At 35.4% G+C, this 12,109-nt stretch overlaps 1 long non-coding RNA gene across 1 annotated transcript; it reads right to left on the reverse strand.

Annotated features, from left to right (window-relative positions):
• Positions 1-10,192: 10,192 nt before the first annotated feature.
• LOC131063842 (uncharacterized) lies at positions 10,193-11,278 on the reverse strand. Its single transcript, XR_009111171.2, has 2 exons — positions 10,864-11,278; positions 10,193-10,360 (listed from the first exon to the last, which is right to left on the reverse strand). It is a non-coding gene; the product is annotated as an uncharacterized LOC131063842 (long non-coding RNA).
• Between the last annotated feature and the right edge of the window lie 831 nt (positions 11,279-12,109).

A 12,109-nucleotide genomic window follows, 5' to 3' on the forward strand; every position in this document is an offset into this window, starting at 1 on the left:
CAAGGTGACAAACCTAAGAGCTACCCATGACATAAAAGAGCTTAGCTAGCTTTTCCCATTACCATATAGGTGATGTTCCAAGAGCTAACTCATATCGGGTTGGATTGACTTCCACTAGTGGCATGGAGGTGATAGATGTCAAGATCCACCAGTTCAAATGGTTCAATGACCTGTGAAAATATTATTTATGGTCTTATATGATATAATGTTATACCTTACTTTATGGTGACTGCAAGTAGTATGGGATGCATGCTCATCATCACAACTAGTAGTGAACAGAAAGAAAAAAAGATGGAACCCACGATGTATAGGATGCACCAAAATTTATTTTCCTAGTTGGTGTGTACTTAAAGGGTAAGTGTTGGTAAACTAAGTAATCATAAGATGCATGTAATATGGTTGCATCCACTTCGTATTGCCATTTGGTCACGTTGTATGTGTGATTCAATAACTATGTATACATGTATATTAATATTCTCATACGTTGTGTTGTTACATTTGTGCCCTTGCCAATGATAGTAAGTAGTATGTCATATGTATCTTGCCAACATAGCTAATAGTGATCCAAGAAAAAGGATGGGGTGCATCAACATTCCTTTTCAAAGTTGGGTTGCACTTAAGGACTTATGTGTCAATGAACCAAGAGAAGGGAAGATGCTTGCAATAAGGTTCCAACTACTTCTCTTTTTCTACCTATTCAGTATATCTACTTGTGAAGTTAATCCCATGATTTATATGTGTATTTATGTTTGAATTAATCACAATGTGTATATGGGATGCCTGCATAAGTTACTCACTTGTGCATATGTGTTGGGTGCATTAGCTAATCACACTATGTATATTTGATGCAAGCACAAGTAATTGCATTGTGTATATATGATGCATGTGTAGATTATTCACACTATGTATATGTGGCGCATGTGTAATCCAATCACTGTGCACCTATCAGGCATGTATAAACTAGTCACACCATGTTTATGCAACATATGCTTGAACAAGTATGTACCTATGATGTGTGTATGAGCTAGTCAAATTATGTATAAGTGATGTATGCATGAGCTAGTCACCATGTATACCTATGATGTGTGTATGAGAGAGACATACTATGTGTATGTGGTGCAATCATATGCTAGTCACTTTAGGTATATGTGATGTATTCTTGAGCTAGTTATTGGGTGAACATGTAAAGTTTGTATGAGTTGATCACTATATGGATTGGTGTATGTTTGTACACTGATGTTGGCTTTAATCTAGCACCCTATGAGTTGAATTGGAATCCTAAGCTCAATTAATAGCTGTAATTTAAAAGTAAATTCAAGGATCTCATATCAAAGGAGAGGATGAAGCCTCTCTCTTGTTGGTGTGTGAACTACGGTGCCTTTATCACCCAAAAAGGATACATAGGCAGGGTCAAAATATGAATAAACCATCTAGGTTTAGGTCTGCATCAAGGGGTGACCCTGAGATTGGGAGTTTTCAGTTTACCATATTTGGTGCAAGAATCTAAGATTGCTGAATAGAGTTGTTGCCACAACTATGGTTGGTAAGATTATGACGCTCTCTTTTGCATTGTATGGATGTTGCTTGGCCAATTAAGATAATACTTCAGCTGTTACAATAAAAAAACAAAAATAACAAAAAAATTGTAATAATAACAAGCATTGTATGGAGGTTGCCTGGCCAAATAAGATAATACTTCAGCTGTTACAATAAAAAAACAAAAATAACAAAAAAAATTGTAATAACCAAGCTGTGGTATTACACAATCATGAAACACTAAATTCTCTAAGAGGTTGGTGCAACTCTACTCGTCATAGTAAACAATTGCCAGCTCCAACATTTAATTAGTAATTTCTACCATTAAATTTGTGAAGCCAAATAGCCTCACAACTAACAAAAGAGGCTGCTATGTATTTTGCGTTGGCTACAATTAATGCTACTACAACATTCTTTCTACTGAACCAAGATATCAAACTTAAACCCAAATTGAAACAAAATTCTAAAATGCTCCTCCTAACACTAGACAGCCAAATCCACAAAGCCATACAACATTGACTCTCCATATCCAACATAAGTTAATCCATAATGAATTTTGCCTTTTAAATATTGAAGCACATGCTTTGCAACAATCTAATGAATCTTCCTTGTGTCAACCATGAATTGGCTCACTATATTCACTATAAAGCAAATATCAAGTCAATAATTCACCAAATACATTAGGGAACCTATCAACTATTGGCTCACTATATTCACTATAAAGCAAATATCAAGTCAAGAATTCACCAAATACATCAGGGAACCTATCAACTACCTATACATTGAAGGTTCCACCATGTTTTTTTTCCAAATCTACAATCAACTTCAAATCTTGAATCATGGGAATAGCTAGGTGTTTACAATCAATCATCTTAATTCTCTCTAAAATCTCTACTATGTAGTTTCTTTGATCAAGGAAGATCTCCCTTGTACCCTGCCACACCCCAAGATCCAAAAAGCAATGCACAAGACCTATATCCTTCATATCAAAATCAAAGGCCAAATCCTCCTTGTACCATGCTATGAGCTTCTCACTAGTTGTAAGGATTAAGTCATCCACACAAGACTGAAATCAATAGTGCTTGATCAAATAGATGGTAAGGATTAAGATCTGTGAAAAAATTGGTGAAGCCTTGAGTTACCAAGCATGGTGCTCACTTTAGTTCGTATAGGGCCTTCTTCAATTTCCATATATGGTGGCTTGTCCATGCACATCAAACCCCTTCAGCTAATTGATATACACTTATTCATCTATCTTGTTATTCAAATAAGTTATCTTTACAACCATCTGATGTAAAAAACAATTGAAATAAGATGGAAAGACATAATTACCTTATAGAAATGTAACTTGCAACTATAGCAAAGGTTTTGTTGTAGCCAACTTGCATTCTTTGGGAGAACCTCCACACAGCAAATCTAGCTTTGTACTTCTCTATGCTTCCATCTACTGCATGCTTCCAGTTCACACTGTCCAACCACTTGAAATCAATCATTGATTTCCCATATAATCTTGAAACAATCTCCCAAACATCATCATGTATAATGAAGTTATACTCCTCCTCTGTACTTATTCTAAATTACCCCTTCAAAACTACAAGATCCTACATGAATGATGGAAGACATCAAAACAACATAATTTGGAAATGTCTTGTTGGGATAGACTCCTTGAAAAGAAGCTCGCAGTACTCCTACTTGTTCTTGTGCCTCCTATAGTTTCTTCAAAAGCCATTTAGGCTTTCTAGCTATACTAAGCATTAATGAAATATCTACTACTAAACTAGAACTTGCTGAACTGTTGATATTATTGTATTTCATTGTGCAAAACATGGGCCAGCAATCTGTTCACTTTCATCCTCCTCCGTAGAAGGCTCTAGAGACTTAGAATAAGGAGCATCCTCATCAAACTTCATGTCTTGGCTCATTGCTATCTTTTGTTGTGATAAAACATATAGCTTGTAAGCCCTAGAGGACTTGTTATGTCCCACAAACACACCCTTCAAGCTCAAGAGTTCAAGCTTCATGCTCTTCTCCTCCAGCACAAATGCAAAAACGTCCAAACACTCTCAAATGAGAAACATAAACCTTGTAAGCTTTGGAGGATTTGTTGTATCCCACAAACACACCCTTCAAAGTGGAGGGTTCAAGCTTCGTCCTCTTCTTTAGCAAATGAATAGGTCCCATAAAAACACCCTTAAAGCTAGAGAGTTTGAGCTTCATACTATTACTAGCACATGAATGTAACTCCCAAATGTCTGAAAAAAGGTGTCTCAACCTTTTATAATTCCTAGCATAATTATTTATTTATTTGCCTATATTATAATTTATTTTTGTGGGCTCCATTTGTTGAAGATAACTCAAGACAAAGTCAGAAATGGAAAATTGTTGTGAGAGGTGTGAGTTTTGCATGTGCATGTGCATGTGCTTTGCAACTCTATAAATACAGGTGTTAGGATTGGAGTTATATAATGAGATTATTTATAGGTACACTGTTATGCAGCCATAATTTTTCCAGAATTCAACAATTGTGAACTCTTGGAAAAAAGTTGCTCTACAAGTGTATGTAATCGAATTATTTACCATAATAAAATGAGCGGGCTTATGGAGTATGGGATTTCTTCTTCAAAAGGAATTTTCCCCATGAACAACTTGTGTTGCATGCCTTTTTCTGTGGTGGTGTCTTTATATTTCCTATATTGTGCATCTTCTTTATAGTAATTGTTTAAGGATTTAAAAAATCTGCACAAACTTTCCTTAGTAGTTGGTGTAAGAAGCGTTTTTGCACACCTCGCTTCCTTTCATTTGGTATCAAAGCCTGACCAATTTTAGTCCCATTGTTGGGTTGAGGGATTTTTGTACTAATCTTCGTTGAGTGGAAGTTTATTGTAGAAGTATTTTGTGCCCTTGTTGCAAGGAGGAGATGGCCAGCACATATAGAAGAATAAAGATTGATTTCAACATTGGCAACTTTGGCCTATGGAAGGTATGCTTGTAGACCGAGATCTGTGGATTGCTGAATCTGGAAAGATGCCATCAGGCATGAAACAAGAAGATTTGGAATTGGATCAGAAGGCTAAGGGTCTGATAAGAGTTTGTTTGGTTGATTTTGTGCACCTGAACGTCCATGAAGAGAAGACTGCACAAAAAACTTTAGGATGAACTTGTTCAGATTTATCAAGTTAAATCTTTGGTAAATAAATTGTTTCTACAAAAGAAAATGTATTCTTTGAGGATGGAAGAAAGAGGATTTGTTGCAAAGCATTTAATTGCATTCAACATTCTTGTTAGCCAGCTGAACTCTGTTGGTGTGAAGATGGAGGAGGATCATTGCATGACTTTCTTGTGCTAATTGTCAGACTCGTGAAACTACCTTGTCATGACCATTGGGAGTACCACTACCACCTTCAAGATGGATGAAGTGGCTGCTTTGTTACTTTTGGATCAAAGGGATACAATGCAAGAAAAGTCTATATTCATATCTCAAGGGATATCTATGTATCCTATAAAGTCCAAGTCGAAGTGTTGGAATTGCAGCAAATCTGGTCATCTCCATAAGGATGTAAAGAGGAAAAGAAGAAAGAAAATAAGAATGTCTCTAATTCTAAATCCTCTCAAGATGATGGTGAAGTTTTTGTCACTGCCTTGGCAACACATGCATCACAATATGTGTAGTTGATCGACTCTGGTGCATCCTTCCACATGATCTCACCTCGGAGTTGGTTCTCAAAGTATGAAGAATATGATAGTGGGAAGGTGTATTTGGGTGATGGCTCTCACCTAAAGACAGTTGGTCTTGGAAGAGTCCAGATCCGATTCCCAAATGTTAGGGTGAAGGGGATCAATGGTGTTTTGCATATCCTGGATTTGGCATAGAACCTACATTTTGTGAGTAAATTGAGTGATGTGGGTGTGCAGGTTGTTTCTTCAATGAAGGATGCTAGATGACAAAAGGAGCTTTAGTGCTTGCTCAAGTTGTTTGGATAGGTACTTTGTTTCAGCTAGATGCATGCATGGTACAATGCAATAGTTCTTCAAATGGTACAAAGAGAAGAGTTTCAAAGTCCATTCTCACCATTGGAACCAACAGCAAAGAAGAGTGTTGCATTTACTTCCAATGGTCTTGCTTTTTGGGTACCTAAGGGTGCTCATGCTTCAGAGATAAAACTTCTAGTTGAGAAGACAATGTTATGGCACCAAAGACTTGGCCATATTAGTGAGAAAGCTATGCTCCCCAAGTTTTCAAGATGAGGATGGCAAGGGATGACAAGACATGTTTTCGGCATGAGGGTACTTTTTGGCCATTTTTTAGGGGATGGCAAGGGACAACTATTAGAAAAATAAAGGAATTTTTGAAATATAAGGAAATTTCAAATTTTCATAAAATAACATTGATAAAGCATTCATCATAGATATTATAGAACCTCTGTGAGCATGGGCAATTATATAGAAATTATGATTTGAAATGAGTTATAAAGTATGGATTGTCAATTCTTTGGCAAATTAACCTCGATCTTATTGATGAGTCGATAGAACATAACAAGTTATCTTTGTTTGAGTTTGAAAACAAAACATGTAGTCTTAAAGGCTTAAGAAAAAACTTTAATAATAAACCCCTCACTTGAATATACATGTAACAAGCAGCCCTATTGTGGCCTGATTTTTATGAATTTGTTCGCCAACTTGAATGTTACAAAGTAATGAAAGACAGTTGCTGATAGGAATTCATTTGCATGTTAGATAAATCCTAGCTTGTGAGCACAAAATAATACGAGATGGTATTCAGCATCTATGAAACTCATGAACCTTACTAGTGGAAATCCTATTGTTTCTATTGGCTCTTCAAAGATCTTTGAAAAGTGGTGAATGTTAGAAAAAAGGTCTCAACTTTTGGTACCTAATTATTTATAATTTATTTTTGTGGGCTCCACTTGTTGAAGATAACTTTAAGACAAAAACAAATATGGAAAGTTCTTATGAGAGGAGTGAGTTTTGAATGTGCTTTGCATTTGTAAGCTCTATAAATAGCAATGTTAGGATTGGAGTTATAAAATGAGATTATTTATGGCTTTAAAAGTGCAGTTTCCTCTTCAAAAGGTTTTCCCCATGTAAATCTTGTGTTGTGTACATTTATTTGTTATGTATTGTGCATCTTATTTGATGTAATTAAAAGGTTCGAAAAATTACACAACTTTTCCCTTCGCCTTGCTTCCTTTCACCAAACACCCCAAATTAAGACATTATGTTCTATACTATGAAAGCTTACTATAGAGTCTTGTCCTTCAATGCCATATAAGGACACCTATTCAAAATGTAAAAAGCACAATTGCATGGCTCTACCCAAAGAAACACATGTACCATGATATTTGATGTCTCTATAGTGAACATGTTGTAGAAACCTCTTTTATTAAGTGTTGTACCCCATTTGGTTAAAACTTTCTTCCAATTTGACTTTGCACAAGTGCTTTGAACTGTTGGAACATCCTACAAAGTTTATTATTGATCTTCATGAAGTGAATCCAAAGTTTCCTACTAGTAGCATTAATAAATAAAGGTCAATACACATCCAAATATATCAGATCAAGAATTCTCTAAATCAATGCCCCACTACTAGAGAAACCAATTTTGGCATTATTTCCAAGTGTGCAAGGCGAGTCTTCTCAATCCTTAAGTTTGGCAATCCTTGGACCCTATACTTCAAAAGAGATAATACTCCACGGTATAAATGACCAAGTCTCTTGTTTGTCATGTATCAAGACTCCATGTTTGATCAAATTAACTATCACTTGTCACAATCATCCTTTCTCAAACCTCTAACCAAGACTCAACCAAGATTCTACCCTATACTTCAAAAGAGATAATACTCCACGGTATAAATGACCAAGTCTCTTGTTTGTCATGTATCAAGACTCCATGTTTGATCAAATTAACTATCACTTGTCACAATCATCCTTTCTCAAACCTCTAACCAAGACTCAACCAAGATTCTACCTACAATTTTTAATAATGACTTACTAATCATCAAACTTGAAAAATACTTGGTATTTGTCACGGTTGAAATTCTAAAGTATGTTCTTGACATTTTTAATAATGACTTACTAATCATCAAACTTGAAAAATACTTGGTATTTGTCATGGTTGAAATTCTAAAGCATGTTCTTGATTAAAGCACTTCGTAGATGTCAAGAATATCACCTTAAGGGATCTACAAAGATACATGTATTATCACTACAACATAACATGTAGCATCATCTCCAAGCTTCACATGTCTTGATGCTCTACCATCCACGTACCACCCTACACCAGAAATAGTGTTAGCTGATAATCATAACATCATAGAGAATGCTGTCTTGAGCCTAGATGAAAACTAATCATTCCCCTTCTTAGGGCGCTGAGAAACAAAGTAGCCACTCTTGTAGCAGTTTAATCACTTAATTTGGCCAATGTCTTTCTTCCCCTATTTAAGAATTTTTTGGGTCCTACTTTCCCTTCTAACCTTGCCCAGGTCCTTTCTTACCACCTTTCCTCATCTTCTCAACAAAGACTTGGTTCTGATTCTCTTCCACTTCGGCTGAAATAGTCTCTAGTAAAGTTTTCCTCTTTGATAAAATCATTTAAAGCCTTGCAAAAGTGGGAAGCTTCTCATGAGTTCAAACATCTCAAATAAATCAGTTCCAATATGAGAAGAACCTATTTAGAATTATGGTCAGCATCTCATTATCATCCACCTTTACCTCTATTGCAACATGTCGATCTCCTGTCTATATCACTCATGCATGTCGCATAGAGCTTGTTCTTTAGTAGCATCTTGCAAGAAATGTTCACAGCCTGACATATCCTTTGTTGTCTTCTCTCGATGTAAGGATAAAATGATCTTCCACTAAATCTAGGATGATTCACTTTGGCCAACAATTAGTTCTGTCCAGCCAATTAAACAAAATAAAAAGGAGGTGTTCCCGCCTCCCCAAAACTCCAAAGATCAACTTGCAATTAGTTCTGTCCACCTAACTAAAACAGAACAAATAGGAGGTGAGGCCTCCTCCCCAAAACTCCAAAGATCAACTTTATTGATTAGCATCTACAAACCACACTTCTGGGTACAAAGTTGGAAGCACCCTCAAGACTGTCAAACTTTTGAGACTTTCAACTCTTGAAACAAGCTAAAACCAAATAGATCAACCGGGAATAACTCAAACTAATAGCCAATCACAGCCATAGATCAAACTCTCATGGATCCAAATCACTTCAATTGCTGAAGCAAAGGCAATCACCTCTGTTAAAATCCTTACATAGCTCCCTCACATAAAACCTCTAGAGAAAACACAAACTTTAATGGATCCAAATCACTTCAATTGCTGAAGCAAAAGGAAATCACACCTATTAAAATCCCTCCATAGCTCCATCTCATAAATGGTCATAGGTAGCAGCACACTCCAGACAGAGATCTAGATAACACCAATCAAAACAGCAATCTTCAAACACATGCTGCTAAAATATGAATAGCAAGCACTTGCTAATCTGAGCCTCAAAATTACATCTCTTTCATTAAAACTACCAAGAATTATGCCTGTTCAAAACTCAAGTGCTCTCTATTAGTGTGTCCTAGATCTCTTTTATATAGAACAACAGAACTCTAGAATTTGCATTGAAAATCCCCATATCAGTCCCAGACTACAAGAAAAAATAAAAAATACAGAAACGAAGCGCCATCTTATTTTATCCCAGTTTCTCTAAGAATTTAGAATCCAATCTAAATATAAGAAAAAGCAAATAATGTGCTCTTAAAACAAGGTGAAGGGATAGTTTTACAGTTGAAATTAGAAAAGAAATAACAATTTGGTACATAGAGAATAAAATAAAATTGTTGTATCATGTCAATAAAGAAGTTAAAAGCAGATTAACAGCACAGAAAAATAAATGTTAAGCATTATAAAGATGCTAATTATGAAAAAATCCCTAGGACTTAAATGCTGACCTTAACATAGTAGGTCTTTTCACTCTACTATTTTAGGGCAGCCCTGTATTTTTTACCAAAATCCTTATTAATGTACAATATTAAAAGATAACAAAACCACTTCTTGAAAATTTTGAAGAAACGACACACTAATTGAGGATCGTAATTAGTGGATAGCAACCACAGATCTTAGCCATAATGCTAAAGTACATCCGACGTATCTTTTGAGCAGAAAAAAGTTTACATTGCTTTGTCTGTTCCCTACTTCTTTCAAACAAAACCGGAAATGCTGACGTTTAAGGTGTGTCTGTTCTATATTAGGATTTGTTTTAAATCCCAAGAAAATAAGCTAAGTGAAGAACAAATGATATGACTAAAGACATGAATTTTCATAGTCTATATTAATAATAGTAAGGTAGCTCATTTCTTTTCTTCAAATCTCATTCTGATTACGAATTATGAAATATGATTTGAAACATTCATAAACAATTACATAATCAAATCCAAAAACTTACAAGCTGAATAATCCCTTAGTAATTAAGGAAGTTTGATATAAGGAATTTGGTGTCACTCAGTTATATTCATGAATCTAATGACAACTGATGATAACTGCTTACTATGTCTTTATAAAAAGATAAGGAACCATTATAGTTTTATTTGATGAGAAGGATCCATCAGATTCATCATCTAAAGAAACAGAAAGCAATATTGACACAAAACAAGGATCTTTATTCCCAAATGCTAACAGATCCATCAAATGGCATCCTTTGGCTGAATGACAGAAAATCAATCGAAAGCCTCCAACAATTACAGTAGAAAGTTTGTCAAACAATCAAACTCTCATCTTATTGTACAAAAAACCATCAGAATAGACAGCTGCAACCCAGATCAAAAGGCCACAGTTAAGATGGAATCATTCGAGTAGAACATCAAATATACATCAGAAAACCCATGAAACGCCTCCAACAGAGAGCTTGTAAAACAACCCAGCACTCAACTTATACAGAAATATTCACAATAAACAGCTAAAGAGTAGATCAGAAGAACACAGTTTTCATGGATGGCGTCAAAAAGTTACCAAATCAGAAAAGGGCTTAATTTTGATAATTCTTGATGGTTATGATGTTGAAATAGCACTGGTTTGTAGAGAAAAGGGTTTCAACCCCTAGTAATAGCCTACTGTTCTGCACCCATGTCTCAAAAGTCTCAGATCTATACCAATTTAGAGTTTCTTATTTCTTATTTTGCAAAAACCAAGAATTGAATCATACCCATTATAATCATAACTAATTTCCACAAGGATAACCGTTTAGAAAGTAAAGAATCTAAGACAGAAAGCAAAGAATCTAAGACAGAAATCAATACGTCTGTACGTATACCTATAGACTAGATCTGTTGGAGCAGATGGAAATAAGAAGGATATGTAGGGAGGGCTATAGGCATGGGAGGATCCGGAAAGACTATACTTGGCACTCTTTCTTGTTATAGTTTGTGCAAGTCTTTCCGTTCGTCCCAGGCCTAGTGTCCTCCTGCTACAGATGATCCTTCTCTAAACCCACCAGGCTTCTCTTCTGTCTCTTCAACTCGTTAGCTGCAGTATATGTAGCAATTATTAAACAATGACAAATTTTAGGGCTTGTTCACTGAACCCTAGGTTTCCCCATATTGCAATGGACAGCCTAGGTTCCCCCATATTGAACAAATGTATAGCCTATAGGTTTCCCTAAATTGCAACTGTTTAATGGAATCTACCCAAAAAGATCCTTTTTTTTTTTTCTAGTGGCATCCATAGAATCTTACGAGAATACGTAGCCTCTTCGACCATAGGGAAGATAATTCAACTAATCAAGATTAAGAGCTTTTATTATGCGACGGTTCCGACATAAGAGTATGACTCTACAATCTATAGCATATTCTCTAGAAGTGATTATAAACATTTTCCCCACACATTAAAGTGAGTGAATATTTAGAGTATATATTCTATCATATCACTTTTTTGTGAGTCAATATACACTTATGAATTTGAAGGGAAAACTTTCAATTTACAAATATTATAATTTTTATCATAGTGAGTTCTTAAATTCTAAATCAATTAAAAAAAAATGATATTTATGACACTTTTTTTATTATCAATTATCAATCTAAGTATCACATTTGAGTAATTTGTGGAGCACACTTTAAGGGAGAGGACCCAGTAGTTGTGCATCCTAACTTTGCGCTTCTCAAAATCTTACATGGAAATTTTAAATCACTCCCAATTTTTTACAACAACTTACTTGGCAAGTCCCTTGCTTATAATTAAGGTTTCACAGCCACATCAACATGATTTTTGCCAAGGTGTTCAAAATAGCCCAAAAAAAGGGTGAGACCAATAGTCATGCAAAAGGGGCCCCAATACTTGTGCAGCTGATGTGGCATCACATGATTGGTTGATTTTTACAACTAATGGTACATTTCATTTAGTTATTGGTAGTCATCATCAACAATAACAACTTTAAAGTCACGACTATTGGTGCAATGTTGTCAAAAAAATTGGACATTAAGTCAATAAGTATGGGTATTAAACCAACAACTTCTATCACAACAATTGGAATGCATTCAAATACTAGGTCCTCACACCTATGT

Source organism: Cryptomeria japonica, chromosome 10, assembly GCF_030272615.1.
Source record: "Cryptomeria japonica chromosome 10, Sugi_1.0, whole genome shotgun sequence".
NCBI classification, from domain to species: domain Eukaryota; kingdom Viridiplantae; phylum Streptophyta; class Pinopsida; order Cupressales; family Cupressaceae; genus Cryptomeria; species Cryptomeria japonica.